This window comes from Macrobrachium rosenbergii, chromosome 48 (assembly GCF_040412425.1).
Source record: "Macrobrachium rosenbergii isolate ZJJX-2024 chromosome 48, ASM4041242v1, whole genome shotgun sequence".
Lineage (NCBI taxonomy): Eukaryota > Metazoa > Arthropoda > Malacostraca > Decapoda > Palaemonidae > Macrobrachium > Macrobrachium rosenbergii.
Genome location: NC_089788.1, coordinates 65,062,720 through 65,080,879, shown reverse-complemented (window position 1 = coordinate 65,080,879; position 18,160 = coordinate 65,062,720). Strand labels below are relative to the sequence as shown.

Sequence of the window (18,160 nt, the reverse complement as noted above, 5' to 3'; positions counted from 1 at the left end):
ATAAATCTTGGCCCACTAAGCTAACCTTGCCTTACGTAACCAAATCTTGCCCTACCAAAGTAACCTTGCCTTGCCTAACCTAATCTCACCGTGCCTTGCAGCTTACTGATGTGATATACGTCGTGTCTGATGTAGAGCCGGAGTCACATCTTGACGTGCAACGAGAACATTAATCACATTTTATCCTCTGCAAGTCAAATGCCAGGATTTCATGCGAGGTGTCAGCGAATAATTGTTATTCCTTTGTTCTTGCTTATTATTTGACTCTTCTTTTTTTTTTTAATAAATGACTCGCTGAAAATTATTCAATTTATTATATATATGTATGTTCAGTAGGAAACTAATAACACAAATTCCAGAAAATTAATGATAACGTCAATAAGGATTATAATATAATGGTATTAATAATAATTCCTATGTTTTGCCAGTATGCCCCCTAAGCTGCATAAATCTCTTTGTTGGCCGAAAGGGTACGAAGATATGTTCGCAAATAACCACACCGCCGACAATATTCGTATTTCGAGCTTGTGTTGATTTGTTTCACCTAGTTTTCCTCTGTGAATGCATTTCATTGCGTTTTTACAGTAAAACTCACTTTTCTGTCAACCTGCATATTTTACTCACGTTCATTCATGCATCCATGTTCGTTCTTTATATTTTCGGTGAGGGTAATTCTCATGAAATGTTCTAAAGTGCTTTATTATCTTTGATATCCTGTAAGGATATGCGTGGAAAATTTACCTTTTGCTTTCAACAAATTGGAGAAACTATTACTAAGCATCCCAATAATAAAAGAAGCTAACTTAAGAAAAAAAAATTTTTTTCGATTGTTGTAGTGACCGCTTATGGCTGGCTAAGAAAAATTCTAAAATATTCCCTACTCTGCGGTCCTTGGCCTTACCGAGAACGCGGCCTTTCCTTCGTTTCACCTGAGAACGTCTTTTTGGAAAAAGGTGTTCATGCGAATTCTAGAAGTGCCTTGCTATTGAGCCCGTTTTATTGTGAGGTATGATTTAGTTTTCGGGAATTTGGAATCTGGGAAGGTATGCCATCTATTTTAACATGAGTGTAATTTGTGTATATTTTGTTGGGTATCAAGTTCCAGGTTATTTGAAGATTTTTAATCCCAATAGTTTGGTTTGTGCGTATATTTAATAGGCTGAGGTTTTCTATTACGTTTGAATATTGGCTGTAAGTAATCTGCGATGAGCAAGTTAACTCCAGTTTCCAAAAACTATGGGAACAGAATTGATAGCGGCGAAGAGAACGACGTTCTTGATTAAATTAGGCAGCTCGTAGCCCTTCCACCTATCCCCTTGGAAATGGTGCCCACCAATATCGACCGACAGCTAAGGAATCCTCTCGGGAAATTTGGTGTATGTGAGAATATATGTAGGTTAGTGCACGTAGAAGTCGCCAGCACTGTGTGAGCACCATTCGACCAATTAATAAAAGTTCCTTTCACTAAAAAATAAATTTTTTCTAGTTCAGTATTTGTGTCGCACATTCTTGAGTAACCGTTTTTTTTTATAATGCTCACAGGAAATGCTCTCTATCCTTGTACCAGCTGTTAGACCACCTGCAACGTGGAGCAAATCGCCCAATTAATATTAGTTACGTTTCAGAGTGCAAATTAAGTGAGGATTCACTGAAGTATGTTTACGTTAAAGGTTAACAGAAATCCTGGACATTCATGAAAGGTGCATATTATTGGAAACTTCCAAAAAGCCTCGTCACGTGTAAATGGGCCCATACTGTACAAGTCCAGGTAATTTTTCGGAAGACTCCAGCCAGTCATTTCGAAAGACTCCGGCTAGCCATTTTTGCATGGAAAACCATTTTGGGTTTTTCATGCAAAAAATGGCTAGGAATAATCGGGCACTAAAAGAACCTAAAAATACCAACCTAACGTGTTGACCTAGGGGTGTTTACTGGTTACAATTTTGCCGTATATGGAGGAGGTTGAGGGCCGATATTATCTTACCTTATAATTCGTAATTTGATTATTTTTCTCTGAGTATTTCGAAGGTTATGTATTGAGTAGATAATGTTTTCTGTTTTTTACCCAAGAAAAATATAAATTATAATGTGGGAGGTGGCTGGAGTCTAAAGAAAAATAACATAAGGCCATGCAGTTAAAGTTTTAAGGATCTAAATATAATTTTCCTAGATCAAATTATCTCATTTAATGCACTGCATAACACACAGAATATGCTTCATTCTCGTGAATTTTGATCGTACATAAGCATTGTTTTCATTAAATGAATTGTCACAAAGTTGCCTTCCTTCGACTGGGTGTTCTTGCTTCCAGGCGAAAGTACCGTAATTTATTCGAACTATTTCCTCCCGGGACAGTCTCGAAGTTTTAGGGACAAAAAGCCTTCTACTTAAAGGAGGTAAAACTACAGAAGTTCGGGCAAAAGTGCCTCTGTTCTAATCACATCTCTATGGAAACAGAAATATTTCCTTAGTTACATGGCATGATGAAAGTATGCTACTCTGTGGCATTTTAGACGAAAATATTTTTGGGTTATTGTACGTACTTCATGAGAGTAAAGTTTAATCCGATAAATATCTGGGTATCCTGTGTGTCCGTGAGTCCCTCGAGACAGAAATAATCATCCTACTTTCAACTATTAAAATATTCCACTGTCAATTTGCGTTTTTCAAATGTCATCTGAATCTCGCAAAATCTTAATTGGTTTTGCTTTCATTTCAGTATTCAGTAATATACAATGTTATAAATACGTAGTAATTATGGTAAGCATCTGGTAATTGATGCTATTAGATTAATGAAACATAATTCATGATTCTCTCTCTCTCTCTCTCTCTCTCTCTCTCTCTCTCTCTCTCTCTCTCTCTCTCTCTCTCTCTCTCTCTCTCTCGTGTAAGTTGTTATCCCCCGAAAGAGATTAGCCCACAGCTGGAGACTGTCAGACAAAGAGAAGAGTGTCTGTAGTTATTCCAGTTTTAATTCAGCTTAGCCTGAGCTTAAGTTAGGTTCAGTCCACCAAAGTCCCCTTTCCTGCCGCTTAGCAGAGTAATGCCAGTTTTTAATATTAAATCACTCAGGCTGTCAGAAAGAGCATCGACCTGTATTGTTCAGCTTTCGCCACTTTTTAACAGTGAGGTGTGCCCCGCCATATTTTTCCATTCCTTGTCCCAAGGCTGATGGCGGCCTCTCGCTCATCCAGTTGGCTAGCTCTTTTCTGTTTCATTCAACTACGTATGTTACGTCGTGAATAAAATGGCACGCACGGCTTTTCTTATTCGGTCACACACCTTACGTAGGCACAAATATTGATTTTATATAATTACTTTTTATGTGCCTTGCAGTTTACATATGTTATTATATAATGGCAGTTGTGACACATTTTTACGTGCAACACGAATATCGGTCACATTCTTTCGGATTTCATGCGAGGTGTCAGCGAATGAGCGTTGTACCTTTGTTCCTGTACATTATTTGATTTTAATTTTCTTTTTGCGTGCTGTTTTTGCAGGATTGTCTTTTGTAGCAAATACTTGCTGAAAATTCTTCAGTTTATATCTTTATGTTCAGTATGAAACTGATAACACAATTTCCAGACATTAATGATAAAATCAATGATGGTTATTATAATAATGGTAGAAATAATAATTACCATGTTTTGTCACTATGCCCCCGGAATTACGTAAATCTCTTAATCGAAAGGATGCGAAAACATTAGAGCAAATGGTTATACATTACCGATAATATTTTGTACTTCGAGGTCGTGTTGCATTGTTTTTTCACCTAGTTTTCCTCTATGCCTAAATTTCAATGCTTTTTCCTGTAAAAGTAACTTTTCGGTCAAACTACGTATTTTACTGATGTTCATTTATGCATCGATGTTCATTATATTTTTGGCTAGGGTAATCCGCATGAAATGTTCTGAATGTTTTATTATCACTGATGTCCTGAAAGAATGTGCGTGGAAAATTTAACTTTGGCTTTCAACAAATTGGAGAAACTATTACAAAGCATCCCCCCAATAAAAGAAGGGAAGATAAATGTAGAAAATTTTTCCATTGCTGTAGTGAGCGCTTTTGGTTAGCTGATTAGAATAATGCTGCATACCCCACTCTCCGGTCCTTGCCTTAATGTCGCCTTTTTCATTTCACCGAGAAAGTCACCCTGGAAAGAGGTGCTCTTGCGGATGCTGGGAGTGCTTTGCCTATTGAGCGCGTTTTAAGGTAAGAACTTATTTGGTTTTCGGGAATTTTGAACCTGGGGAGGCATTCTGTATACTTTAACATGAGTGTAATTCGTGTATCTTTTGTTTGGTGGCAATATGTTTTATCCCAAGAGTTTGGTTCGTAATTAACATAGGTTTCCAAGTACTTTTAAAACCTTAGTTATAATGTTGTAATTGAAGAGGGCACTTTAGTTCAAAATTCTAATAACTCTAGGAGCAGGACTGATAGCATTTGTTTGAAATAAAGCACTGGCGTGTTTAACATAACCGCAAATGAAGAGGCCAGCGTTCATGAATAAATTTACGCAGCTTGTAGCCTTTCCAAATGTCCCAGCGGAAATAGCACCTACCGTTTTCGACTGACAGCTAAAGAATCTTTCGGGAAATTTGGTGCATATTGAGAGTATACGTGGATTAGCGCACGTGAAAGTCGAAAGCGTTGTGTGAGCAGCATTCGACCCAATAATTCGACCAATTAATAAAAGTTCCTTTCACCCAAAAATGAAAGTATTTGTCCGAGTTCTGCATATGTGTCGCCCACTCTCGACTAACTGCCATAACGCAGTTAATCGTAAGGCAGGTAAATGTTTTGCGCCCCTGTACCAGCTGTTAGACCTCCTGCAACATAGAGCAAATTGTCCAGTTAGTCTTAGGTTCCAGAGTACAAATTTAGAGAGAAATTTATTGAAGTATGTACGAACCCTCACTCTATCCTATCGCCCCCCGCCCCCCACAGTTACGGTTACAGTATGTCTAGGTTAAAGGGTAAATGGTCCTCTGTTGTACAACGCCCTACAATTCAAACTTCGATGATCTGAACGTAATTTCGCAGACATTTCATTTGATGCATATCATAAAACACATTGAATGTTTTAATCTCATGCATTTTAATGGTACAAGTAGGGCAGCCTTATCCTAAAATCTTATCTTTTATTAGCTCTGAGGTATTACCCTTTCATGTATATATAATGGAGGGAATTGTTACGAAAAATTGTTTATCAAAATTTCGTAGCACAGACTGGATTGGCTTTCTTGGTTTCAAGGTGGGGTGAAGTACTGCAGTTTCGTGAAAGTATTGAAAATGAGTATTCCCTTAAACAGTTGCATGGCGTGATCAGGATATGCAATTTCTTAAAAACAGCAGTGTCTTGGTGGAAGGTTCCACAGCAAGGCTTAACGAAACTAAATGTAATGGGGAGAATTTTTGTAGCGGTCCCGGAATGTCAACTGTTCAACAGGACTCTTTGAGTGAACTGTCCAGAACACGGGACAGTTCTTCCTCACTAGTAGTTTGAAGATATTCACTGGATAGATTTTCATAGTGCGGCCGCTATATCAAAAGTTATGCATTGATTAACCGTTATTTAAAACAAGCTTCATAAACTTAGCTGTCACACTTCTCAGCTCAATTCCATGTCGAGGTCGCAATTTTGTAATTGGTCTGACGTGATATTTTACAAATATGCCCACCCTGACTCAAACCTCTCCAGTTTATGCGGGCTCGAGTTGGGCCGGCAAAGCCACCCCCCGCCCCAAACTTTTTTTTTTCCTAATTGTTTTGGGGGGTGGGGTTCGCATGTTGTAGAAAATGTCATCGTGGACTTCCTTCTTTGGTCTAATACTTAGGTATTAGGAACCCTGTACTCTCTCTCTCTCTCTCTCTCTCTCTCTCTCTCTCTCTCTCTCTCTCTCTCTCTCCCCCCTCATAATATATATACATTTTTTTTACTTAAATGGAACTAACGATTTTCGTCAGTCATGGGGGTAGCAGTCAAGTAGCCCGTAAACTTAAATCCTCGTGCAAGATATGGAAAGGATTGGAATATAGAATTTAGGCCAAAGGCCAAGCGCTAGAACCTTCGTGGTCATTCAACGCTGAAAGCGAAATCGAACTCTAAAAAGGTTTTAAAGGTATAATAGGAGGAAAACCTCACAGTTGCACTCTACAACAATTTAGAATAAGGTGGAAAGGTGGAAGAAAGAGAATATAAAAAGGGGGTACAGTAAAAGGAATGAAAAGGGTTGTAGGTAGGGGCCGAAGGGGCGCTAACCTTAAGCAATACCTGCACTGTACTGCTTGAGGTGCAGTGACGGCACTAACAACACGGCCCCCGGCCCACCCCCCTAACTTTTGTTAAGACCAAGGGATTTGAACGACCAATCAAAATAGTTTTGGATTCAAAGCTCGTCTTATATTGGTAGTCGTGACTCCAGTTTGTGCCTTAGGATATTTTGTAGGTGATTGGAAAGCTTAAATATATGATAAAAGATTTTCAAAAATAGAATGCAGGTGTCCTAATTAGAATTCATAATAGTAGAGCTATTCAGTCAGGGAAAATTGGAGCTTGCCTCGGTGATTTTGAACACTCGAGCTGGAAATGAAGAGATTTTCGAAAGTGCTTACTATTATTCAGTTTCATTTATAAAACACACTTAAGTCATACCCTCTGCTTAACGCAACGTAAGATCCCGCATTGAGTATGATTTTCCCGATTACTAAAAAAATTAAGTTGTCGAGAGGCTCGCTTGGTTATATAAACTTGAACGTGGAGTATTGAATTGAAGTGAATATAGAATATAGGCCAAAGGCCAAGCACTGGGACCTATGGGGTCATTCAGCGCTGAAACAATTTGACAGTAAAAAGGTTTGAAAGGTGTAACAGGAGGAAAACCTTGCAGTTGCACTATGAATTAATTGTTAGGAGAGGGTGGAAAGTCAGATGGAAGAGTAAGAACGGAGGTAGAGTAAAGGGAACGAAAGGGGTTGCAGCTAGGGGCCGAAGGGACGCTGCAAAAGGTGGAGTAGCTTGCTTAAATGATGTAGCTGCAAAATGGTCTTGATGCCAGAGGCAGACAACTGTAGGTGAGACAGGTCTTTAGTTTCCGAATCACTTACGGCCACTCTTCTTGAATGTTAAAAATAATTTGGCATATGTCTTTTTTTTCTCTGTTTCGATACAACAACCTAATGAATATTTGATATATAGCCAAATTAAATTAAAGGTAGTGTGAGCCAAGCCATTCCTATGAGGCTGGGACATACCACAGCTAAGATATTGTTAGCTAGTTAACTAATTTATTAATTATTAGGAACTATTTAATGAGGAATGATTAATGAAGTATACCTGGTACCAATTTTTCACTTAAAACTTAGAGGAAAAGGTGATCATGTCTGTGGAGATTTATGATTCCAGACATCAATTATTTTATATATAAAGGTTGTGTGGGGCGAAAAAGTGAGAGAATTCCAGAACTTGGCTATGAATTACTGTACAGTGTCAAACTGCTCCTCTTTAGAAACTGCATTGGTCATGAGTCGGGGTAACCAGACTGGAATACGATACGAGATGTGTAAGGGACTTGCTGAGGTGAGATTTGGTAATTAAGATATAAATCACCATTGGGTAAACTAAACTTGGAGAAAATGTTCATCCCGAGTGACATATTCCAAGCATGTACGTGGATTAGTAACTAGCGTGGTGATGTTCATGTTAGTGATTATTTATATCTGAGCTTACATAGCTACAGCAACCTAATATTGTTACAGGATGGGATGTCGAGTTACCAAGCTGAATTTATTACCAAGGACATTTGGTTCATAAATAGGCTTATATCCGTTTCAGATGAATTCTAGTCCAAGATGACACTTGGTAAGGAAGTACTATTTGGCATGGCTGCTATCTGTGGCTGTCGCTCTAGCGAAGGTCGAAAAAACGTAGGGGTTGGGTCATTGTATAATTTAGGCTGATTATCCGAAGTCACAAATACTAAGGTAACTAACCCCACTCCATAGTTAAGTATTTCTTTTTCTATCACGAGGGCAAAAATGCTTAAGGTACAGGTGTGTGGTTATGCCAAGGAAACTTTAAATATTGCAGAGAGCTTTTAATATTCCTCGATACAACTCCATTAATACAGTCACTGTTTCAAATTCAACACATTCTCACGGTTTATGAAGCATTAACAGTGAAGGATTCAATTCTGTATTAAGCTTGTGCCAGAATGAATGTGAAACTCAATATGTGAGTTTTTGTGTTAAGAACTGAAGCATTACGTGAGGAGTAGATGCAATACTTGAATGTCCTGTATGTAGGAGAACATTGCATAGATCGTTTAGGTGAGCAGTCTGATTAGGTAATTAAGATAACTGGTCGCTATGCCACTAGGTATTCTGAATGAGAGTTACGATATTCTAGTAGACAGAGCAGAGGAAGGTGAATGGGCGGGATGAGGTCGACATTCAGAGACAGAAGCGTGAAACCTACAACGAAGATAGCGAAGTAAAGTTTAGTATGTACATTGTGGGTAGTCTTATGCTCCTCAAAAAAATTGAGTTCCAATTTTTCTTTGCCGCCAGACTCCAGATGCAAGAATACAGTTTTGTCATTTGGAAATACCAATGTGGTTACGAAATCCTGAAAATAGTTTGTAACACTTAGCAGGAATAGACTTGAAGATACTGTAAGTTTCAGTAAAATCTACTCCATAGCTCGTAACTTTAGAAAGGAAATGTAACAAATGACACTGTGGAAATTAATGAAAAATGACATGAAATCCGGAAAACTTTTATTGTTTACTATTCATTACTTTTAGTTTTCTGTAAAAGAAAACTACTCTTATGTCCGTCCGCACTTTTTCTGTCCCCACATTTTTCTGTCCGCCCTCAGTAGTTTTAATTTTATGTAAGGTTAAAGTTAACCATAATCGTGCTGCTGGCAAAGATATATGATAGGCCACCACCGAGCCGTGGTTAAAGTTTCATGGGCCGCTGCTCATACAGCATTATACCGAGACCACCGAAAGATAGATCTGTTTTCGGTGTCATTGATTAGGCCTATATGCTGTAGTGGCTGTACAGAAAACTCGATTGCGCCGAAGAAACTTAGGCGCAATTCTTACTTGTTCTCCACGAGTCCCGCAAACTCAACTCGCCACGCAAACATATTCTGAGATTTTATACGGCGTACTCCGTATTAATTGTCATCCACGCTGTCACAGTAGGCCTACTCAGAAAAAAGCAAAAGTCTAATTTTTCCTGGACCACTTTTTTAAGCCCTCGTAATATCAAGTGGGAGCTTATTGTCCAGGAGACGCGATGGACTGACGAGCAATTAAAACCAAATTAGGTTTTGTAATCTCTATTGCGTACATGTATACCAGACACTGTCTGAAAGGTTACTCGGTAATGTAATATAATTGCAAAGCGAGATGGTACACAGGACAAGTAAGGGTAGATTTTAATCTGTTGATATAGAAGAATTCTTATTGCAGTAGTTTTACTTTGGTAAAAGAAATTTCAGAATTTGAATTTGTCCTAAGAAAACATTTGTTTAAACTTCCTTTATTATTCAGATTGTTTTAATCAAGGAAGAGAATGAGGACTGCCGAACAATGAATTCGTCGCCATTAATTCCAAAGAACATCAGCGCTTTGCTTGCAAATCCTAATCTGCAGTTCTTAGGGAAACTTCGCATCCTTATACAGTACTTTTTTCAGTGAATCACCACGCAGGGTTCGTGTTCAGGTAGATGGATTTCGACTCAAAGAGCCAATTTAACACTAATGTGATTAATATGAACGTCGAATTTCTCTTCGCCGTTCTTGCACAACTGTTAAAGCGATGAGGCTCTTGCAATTTGTTCCAAAGAGATTTTAAGAGGCGAGAATAATACAGAAAGTTGAGCGCCATGTGTCTGCAAATTTTAGGGTAACAGGCGTGTTTGCTAGTACCAAGTGTTTCAGCAATAAACGCGAATGGCAATAATCGTGACCCTTCTGTATTGCATTTATTATAGCTCCTTTCCCTTGGATTGTCAATTCAGGACAGTGTCCTGCGAGGAATAGATACGCTCGTAAATCTAGTGCGATTTTTTAGTGATAAACAAACCATACCATATAATTCTTATGTCATTGGTTATTGGAAACAGTTTTGGGACCCCTTGGAGCGTCAGTACACACACACACACACACACACACACTCTCTCTCTCTCTCTCTCTCTCTCTCTCTCTCTCTCTCTCTCTCTCTCTCTCTCTCTCTCTCTCTCTCTCCACTGAGGTATATCCGATCTCCTGCTTACAAGGTTTTGCGTAAATTCGATTAAGAATGAGTGTCAGTGTTGCATCTTATAGCTATCGTTGATTGGTGATTTTCTGATAATTGATACACAAGAGTTAGAGAATTTGAGTTGGAACTGGAATACGTAATTTAGGCCAGTGGCCAAGCGCTGGGACATACGAGGTCATTCGGCGCTGAAAAAAATGTTGAAACAATTGTTAGGAGAGGGTGGAAAGTAAGATGGACGAAAGAGAATGTGATCGAAAGTATAGTCGTAGGAATGAAAGGGGTTGCACTTCGGGGCCGAAGGGACGTTGCTAAGTGCCTTTAGTAATGCCTACAGCAAGGTCTTGGCCTACAGTGTACCGCCCCCGTAGGTGGGTAGTGTCGTCAGTGCATCTTACGCGATCCACTGTAGGCATTATTTATGATTCTTTGCAATGTCCCTTCGGCCCTTACTGCAACTCCTTTCTTTCCATTTACTGTACCTCTGTTCATATTCTCTTCTATCTTACTTTCCACTAATAATTGTTTCATAGTGCTACTGCGAGTTTTTCTTCCTGTTACATCTTTAGAACCATTTACTCTCAATATCATTTTCAGCACTGAATGGCTTTATAGGACCCAGCGCTTGGCCTTTGACCTGAAATTTATAATAAATTATATTCCAATACAGTGCACCGTGTGAGGTACACTGACGGCGCTCGGTGGCCACGCGGCGCTACCCTCCTACGGGTAGAAAATTTGAGTTGGAATTGTCATTTATTTCTTATATCATAGGAACATGTTCCCGCAACTGTTGCATTTGAAAAGTGGCCACTTCGAAGCTTTGTTATTGGACGTCCTCACACGGTGCGACGGGTAGTCATCACGACTTAAACACTCCATATTATCCGTTCCTTATTATTATTATATACTGTATACTGAATTACTGTAGATAAGTGTAAACAAGGGCTGCCTTTACTCTGCGTTACTCTCTACCAACAACAAATATGGCGATGACTTTGTTGAAAGTGCCTTACAGAGGAAAGTAATGTCTTCAGCTTAATAAGGGTCACTGGAAATCGAGATCTTAGATGGAAAAAACGGCGAGGCAATTCAGATGTCCAGAAATAAGGTTATTACACCTTAGTTGTGAGCCTGTTTGTAAACTGGATAGGGTAGATGAAATGATTTCACCTTTCACATATCCTCTCTGTATTGCCGAGAAACCTTTTAGTATTTTCTCAAGCCGAGAAACCTTTAATTAGTTTCTCTGTATGGCCCGAAAAACTTTGTCGCGCAGAGGTCGAGAACTCGAGTGTACTAACAGAATTTTAAAATTCCACAAGTTTCTGGGGTTTTCGCTTGGCCTATTCTATCGTTGTAAACTTGACGTTGTTAAAAGTCAAGAGTATATATGATAATGAGTAAACGTAACTGTATTCTAATCAAGGGTATATATAATTCTAGTCGGGTCAAGAGTAATCATAATTATATTCTGGGCTAGAGAATACAATTACGTATATTGTAATCGGTACACCGTGAGTTACTGACTTTAGCTGCTAGCTAGGTTTAGAGGGGCGAGATTGTCTTTGGTTATTACCTGCATAAGTCTAGAAATCCAAGGTCTGGTTATTACCTGCATAAGTCTAGAAATCCAAGGTCTGGTTATTACCTGCATAAGTCTAGAAATCCAAGGTCTGGTTATTACCTGCATAAGTCTAGAAATCTAAGGTCAGCTTGAGATGTTGAAATTGCAACTCTCTAAGACTCGGATGATTTGTCTTTTGCAAAGTATTTAGGTGGTCTTGTGTAAGTGGCATTGGATTACGATTCAGGTCTGAAGGATAACTGTGCATACTTATACTGCTGATGATAGGTTTTGTATTGCAACCCCTACAAGCTGAGTGATCCTAATTTTCCCTGAACGATAATCTTGAACTGGGCTTTTGTATGTAGGTTTTAAAAGTCTGCAGGGACCCGGAAAGAATGCAAAATAGTTATTGTAAACGAGTTAGCCTTGAAACAAATTAAACATTTTGTAGCAGTGACTATTCTAATGTGTTATTCTATTATACTGTGGTTGAGGTTTTATTGACGGAGCAAGTGCAAGAGCCCATGCTGGATATGGCAGCCGTAATCTAGATCAAACTATACACTGAAAGAATATTTATTGAGGTCTTTAGAAAATCAGATAACTAGTAAATTTGAAACCTGTTTGAATATAAATGTGGGAGAGGAATTTCATTGTCAGTATTTTTATTAATCTTATTATATCTTCCTATTTACTCCAAATAACTTGAAAATAATGTAATTATCACGATTGAAGGTTATAACCGGAATCTGTTATCGAAGACACAAGTGTCTGTTTCAGGTCTGCAGTTGTCATAGTCTCTTGGTGTGAATAAATGTGGAACTGGATGTTGTAGTGCTTAGAAAAATCATAATGTCGTCATACTGAGTACATAACTTAATGTCTTGTAGCAATAATGCTTTTGGGATGTACTTTTTGAGCGGTGGAAGCACGTCATAAAGAGAAGATAAAGGCTGAAATTAAATTTAAAAACTTATATAGTTGACAGTACTGCCTTCACGTGAGCATGTTGTGTGGTGCTTGCAGGATGGACCTTCATGACCACTCCTTGGCTGTAAAAGGTAAAGGGGCCTTTGTACGGTAGCTGGAGACAGGAACACCTAGTAGGAGTTTGACTGAAAACCCAAACATATAGAGAGGGAGAGAGAGAGAGGTGGGGGAGTGTGTGTGAATTCTGTCGATCTTTTGACTTCCTTGGAGGCTTTGTCGACATTTCAACTTCCTTGGAGACTTGAGATAGCTTTGGCATTAAATGTTAAGTCTGCCCAGTAGCTTTTGTGAGAGTTTAGAAAAAGCCTGGATTGTATTTAAAGGAAATACATTGGCAAAAAGAGATTTAAAGGACTTATAACTTAATTTACATTCGTTTGGATTTAGTTCGAAAATTGTTGTTATTCCATATTGATTAACATGAAGCTATTTACAAGAGACTGGGGTTCCCAAGAGCTTTGAAACATGTATGCTTTATTAATTTTTGGAGTACGGAAAGGAATCTGCACGAAGTTTCCTTTTGGCATTTCTTAGGATCTCTCTCTCAGTGGAAACGCCATTTTCAGCTTACTGTTTAGATATTATTGTGCTAAACCAGAAAAACAATCTTGGTTGTAATGTGACTGAGCTTAATAAACCTGCCCTGAATTACTGATGGCATTCAGCAAATTTGAAGTAAACTAACTAAATCCGGAAGTACTACCATGGATCAGTCTAAATCAGCCCCGGCCTCTCACCTCTTAACATATAGGCCGACTCAGTGATCATGATCTTGGCGAGTTGATTTTGTCAAGTATTAAGAACTTTGGTGAGTTTTGAATTTTTTGTAGTCACATTTTTATAGTTATCCAACACGCCAGTAAGATTGACTATGCAAATAATTTTCAAAATTTGATGCTAAGTAAGTTCTATTCAGTAAAGTTTGCGGCAAAGGCCTCTGAATAATAGAATGAGCTGTGCTCAGCAACACAGTTTTAGTTACAAAATATTGATGGCATCAGTTTAACTGGTGATCATTACCTAATATCTTTGAAGTACGATCATTCTTAAGGATAAATTCATATCTTGGCTCAAGCGAGTAAAGAGAAGTTTCTGAAGCAATGTTTTACCTTATGGAAATTGCTTTTGAAGAAAATTCATAAAGTTTGCTTCTAATTTCCTTACTGAACCAATTTTTTGGATGTATTGGGTAATTTCCCATTTATTGTTGTATTTGACTAGAACTTGAAGTACTGACATTGGTGTTGAATCTAATGCAGAATGTTTGAACATTTCTGCGAGCCTTTGTGCTAAAATTGCAGCACGAGCTCTTGATTTTGGAACAAAAAGCATGAGAGAATTCCAGAACTTGGCTATGAATTACTGTAGTGTCAAACTGCTCATTTTTAAAAAACTGCAGTAGTCTTGAGTGGGGTTAACTAGGCAGGAATACGATACATGAGATGTACAAAGGACTTTGTGAGGTGAGTGTTGGTAATTAGAGATAAATCACCATTGGGTAAACTAATTTTGGAAAATGTTCATCCCGAGTGACATATTCCAAGCATGTACGTGGATTAGTAACTAGCATGGTGATTTTGTTAGTAATTCTTAGTTATCTCTGAGCTTACATAGTTACAGCAACCTAATATTGCTAAAGGATGGGGTGTCTAGTTACCAAGCTGAATATATTACTAAGGATGTTTAGTTCATAAAATAGGCTTATAGCCGTCTCAGATGAATTCTAGTCCAAGGCTGAGAACTCGAGTGTACTAACAGAATTTTAAAACCCCACAAGTTTCTGGGGTTATCGCTTGGCCTATTCTATTGTGGTAAACTTGTTGTTAAAGGTCAAGAGCATAAATAATAATGAGTATACGTAACTGTAGTCTAATCACGGGTATACATAATTCTAGTCGGGTCAAGTGTAATCATAATCATATTCTGGGCTAGGGAATACAATTACGTATATTGTAATCGGTGCACCGTGAGTTATTGACTTCAGCTGCTAGCTAGGTTTAGAGGGGCGAGATTGTCCTTGGTTATTACCTGCATAAGTCTAGAAATCTAAGGTCAGTTTGAAATGTTGAAATTGCAACTCTTAAGACTCGGAGGCTTTGTTTTTTGCAAAGTATGTAGGTGGTCTTGTGTAAGTGTCATTGGATTACGATTCAGGTCTGAACGACAACTGTGCATACTTATCCTGCTGGTGATAGGTTTTGTATTGCAACCCCTAGAAGCTGAGTGACAATAATTTTCCCCAAACGAGACTCTTGAATTCACTTTTGTATGTAGTTTTTAAAAGTCTGCAGGGACCCGGAAAGAATGCAAAATAGTTATTGTAAACGAGTTAGCGTTGAAACAAATTAAACATTTTGTAGCAGTGACTATCCTAATGTGTTATTCTATTATACTGTGGTTGAGATTTTATTGGCGGAGCAAGTGCAAGAGCCCGTGCTGGATATGGCAGCCGTAATCTAGATCAAACTATATACTGAAAGAGTGTTTGTTGAGGTCTTTAGAAAATCGGGTAACTAGTAAATCTGAAACCTGTTTGAATATAAATATGGGAGAGGAATTTCATTGTCAGTATTTTTATTAGTCTTATTATATCTCCTGTTTACTTCAAATAACTTGGAAGTATTGTAATTATCACGATTGAAGGTTATAACAGGAATCTGTTATCCGAAGACACCAGTGTCTGTTGCAGGTCTGCAGTTGTCATAGTCTCTCTTGGTGTAGATGAATGTGGAGCTGGATGTTGTAGTGGTTAGCAAAATCATAATGTCGTCATACTGAGTACGCAACTTACTGTCTTGTAGCAGTAATGCTTTTGGGGTGTACTTTGAGTGGTGCAAGCACGTCATAAAAAGCAGATAAAGGCTGAAATTAAATTTAAAAACTAATATAGTTAACAGTACTGCGGATGAGAGCCGATTAAAAGTTACCATAGAGACATAGACAAGGTTCTTCTGGCTAGTTTTAGCTATTAATGCTTCAGTGCTCTATTTTCGTTTAAAGACTGCATTTTGGCAGTTCGTTATTGGGGAAAATTATATCTGTTAGGAATTAAAGATGTTAGACAAATATTGCTGGTCCTGAAAGTAAATTTAGCTACATCAATTAGCTGAGGAAGAATAACCAGATAAGAGTATATGTTGCCCAGGGGAAAATAACTGGTGAATCAAGTTCGAAGACCACTACCGTAAAATAAAAATACTTTTCACGTATACAGGAATTACTGTAATTACTAACCACTCTAGGTTGTATTTGGAAGTTATGAGGCACTAGAGAAGAGTACCTGCGATAGCAGGAAGTCGCCGTCTTGCTTTTAATTTGTAGATTAGTAGAATTTTTACTGTACTGCGAATATATGAGACTGAATGAACCGAATTTTGCTTAATGCGGTATGAGAGTAACCGAGGCAATTATGTGTGGTCTCCTCTCTCCCCCTGATTGGGATTCTGTGTTTGGGCTTCTGCCCAGCTGTGGGTCGGGTTCTTGTGGGCAAAAAAGGTGAGTGGTCAGGATACAGTTCCCCTTTTGCATCAGCAGATATGTCAGGCCAACCTGACAACACTCGTGATTCGGAAGGTCCGTTGCCAGCTGGACCCATGCGAGCAGAAGTGGACAGACTTGAATGTAGCAACAAAACTTATCCGTGAGAGGAATGGCCTCCAAACAGCTTATGGAATAACAAACCATACTGTTTTATCCATAGAACGAGCTCTAGGGGCGAAATCAGTAGCCGTCCCATCCTACAATTTGCCATGATCCCCACTAGCTTGAGTAACACTGATGTGGATGACCTCACTTGTTGCTTAGTATCATGAAGGATGAAGGCCAGTTATCGACCTCTCTGCTGAACAGTCTTAAAAACAAAATTCAAGGTACAGTATTGTGCTTTGGTCTGGCAAATGGCCCCCAAATGTTCATGAGGGTGTTTATCCTACTGTTCATCCCTGCAAATCTTCGAGAGGTGTTTACCCTAGTGTTCACCATGTTAACTCCCCCTCCCCCACCCCCGTAAAAATGTTCACCTCCCGCCAATTGTTCATGAGGATGCTGACCCAAGTTTTGCTTGGGTTCACTCATTGCCGATAAGCCTGTGACGATATCACCTTGATGACTTGCTGATAATGGCAGCCTTAGAGCAGAAACTAATCAGGTACAGGGTTTGTCTTTAGCTTTTTGCCATGATCTGGGATAATGGCAAATCGGTTGAAGTTTAAACTGATCCCTAAGCAATAAATAAAGTACATAGGTATGATAACGCATGGTATTAGCAAGGTCCCGGTTTATGTACCACCAAAGTCAAGGAGCTATCTCTGTGATTCGGTATCGTTTTGATTGCGCTCCAAAAGAAAAGCCAGTTCAGTGTTAAGAAGTCCTGGAGCACCTGTCATCCCTGGAAAAACTTACCCCATACAGTTGCCTTCACGTGCGCATGTTGTGTGATGCTTGAAAGGATGGACCTCCATGACCAATCCTTGGCTGGATAAGGTAAAAGGGCCCTTGTGTGGTGGCTAGTGACAGGAATCCCCTAGTAGGAGTTCGTCTGAAAACCCAAACAAATGGAGAAAGAGAGAGAGAGGGGGGAGTGGGGGGAGTGAGTGTGAATTCTGTCGATCTTTTGTCTTCCTTGGAGGCTTTTGTCGACATTTTAACTTCTTGAGACTTGAGATGCCTTTGGCATTAAATGTTAAGTCTGCCCTGTAATAGCTTGTGTGATAGCTTAGAAGAGGCCTGGATTGTATTAAAGGAAATACATTGACAAACACAAAGACTTTTAGGGTTTATAACTTGAATTTACCTTAGTTTTGATTTAGTTGGAAAATTGTTGCATTCTATGTTGATTAACATGAAGCTTTGAAACATGTATGCTTTATTAACTTTTCGAGCGAGGAAAGGACTCTGCACGAAGTTACCATTTGGCAGTTCTAAGGATCTTACTCAGTGGAAACGCCATTTTCAGCTTATTGTTTAGATATTATTGTGCTAAATCTGGAAAAAATATTTTGGTTTCAATGTGACTGAGTTTAATAAACCTACAATACCTTGAATTACTGATGGCATTCAGCAAATTTAAAGTAAACTAAGTAGTCCGGAAGTGCTACCATGGATCAGTCTAAATCAGCCCCAGCCCCTCACCTCTTAACATATAGGCCTACTCAGTGATCATGATCTTGGCGAGTTGATTTTTTCTAGTATTAAGAACTTCAGTAAGTTTTGAATTATTTGCAGTCGCATTTTTATAATAATCCAACAAGTCATTAAGATGGAATGTGCAAATAATTTTCAAATTTTGATGCTGAAAAGTAAGTTCTTTTCAGCCGAGTTTCC

At 38.7% G+C, this 18,160-nt stretch overlaps 1 long non-coding RNA gene across 1 annotated transcript in view; it reads left to right on the top strand.

Moving 5' to 3' along the window:
* The first annotated feature begins 931 nt into the window (after window positions 1-931).
* Window positions 932-18,160, top strand: part of LOC136831477 (uncharacterized) — a 32,645-nt gene continuing 15,416 nt past the window's right edge. The window contains exon 1 of the long non-coding RNA XR_010850898.1: window positions 932-1,006. This is a non-coding gene — a long non-coding RNA (uncharacterized lncRNA). The remainder of the gene's footprint in view (window positions 1,007-18,160) is intronic.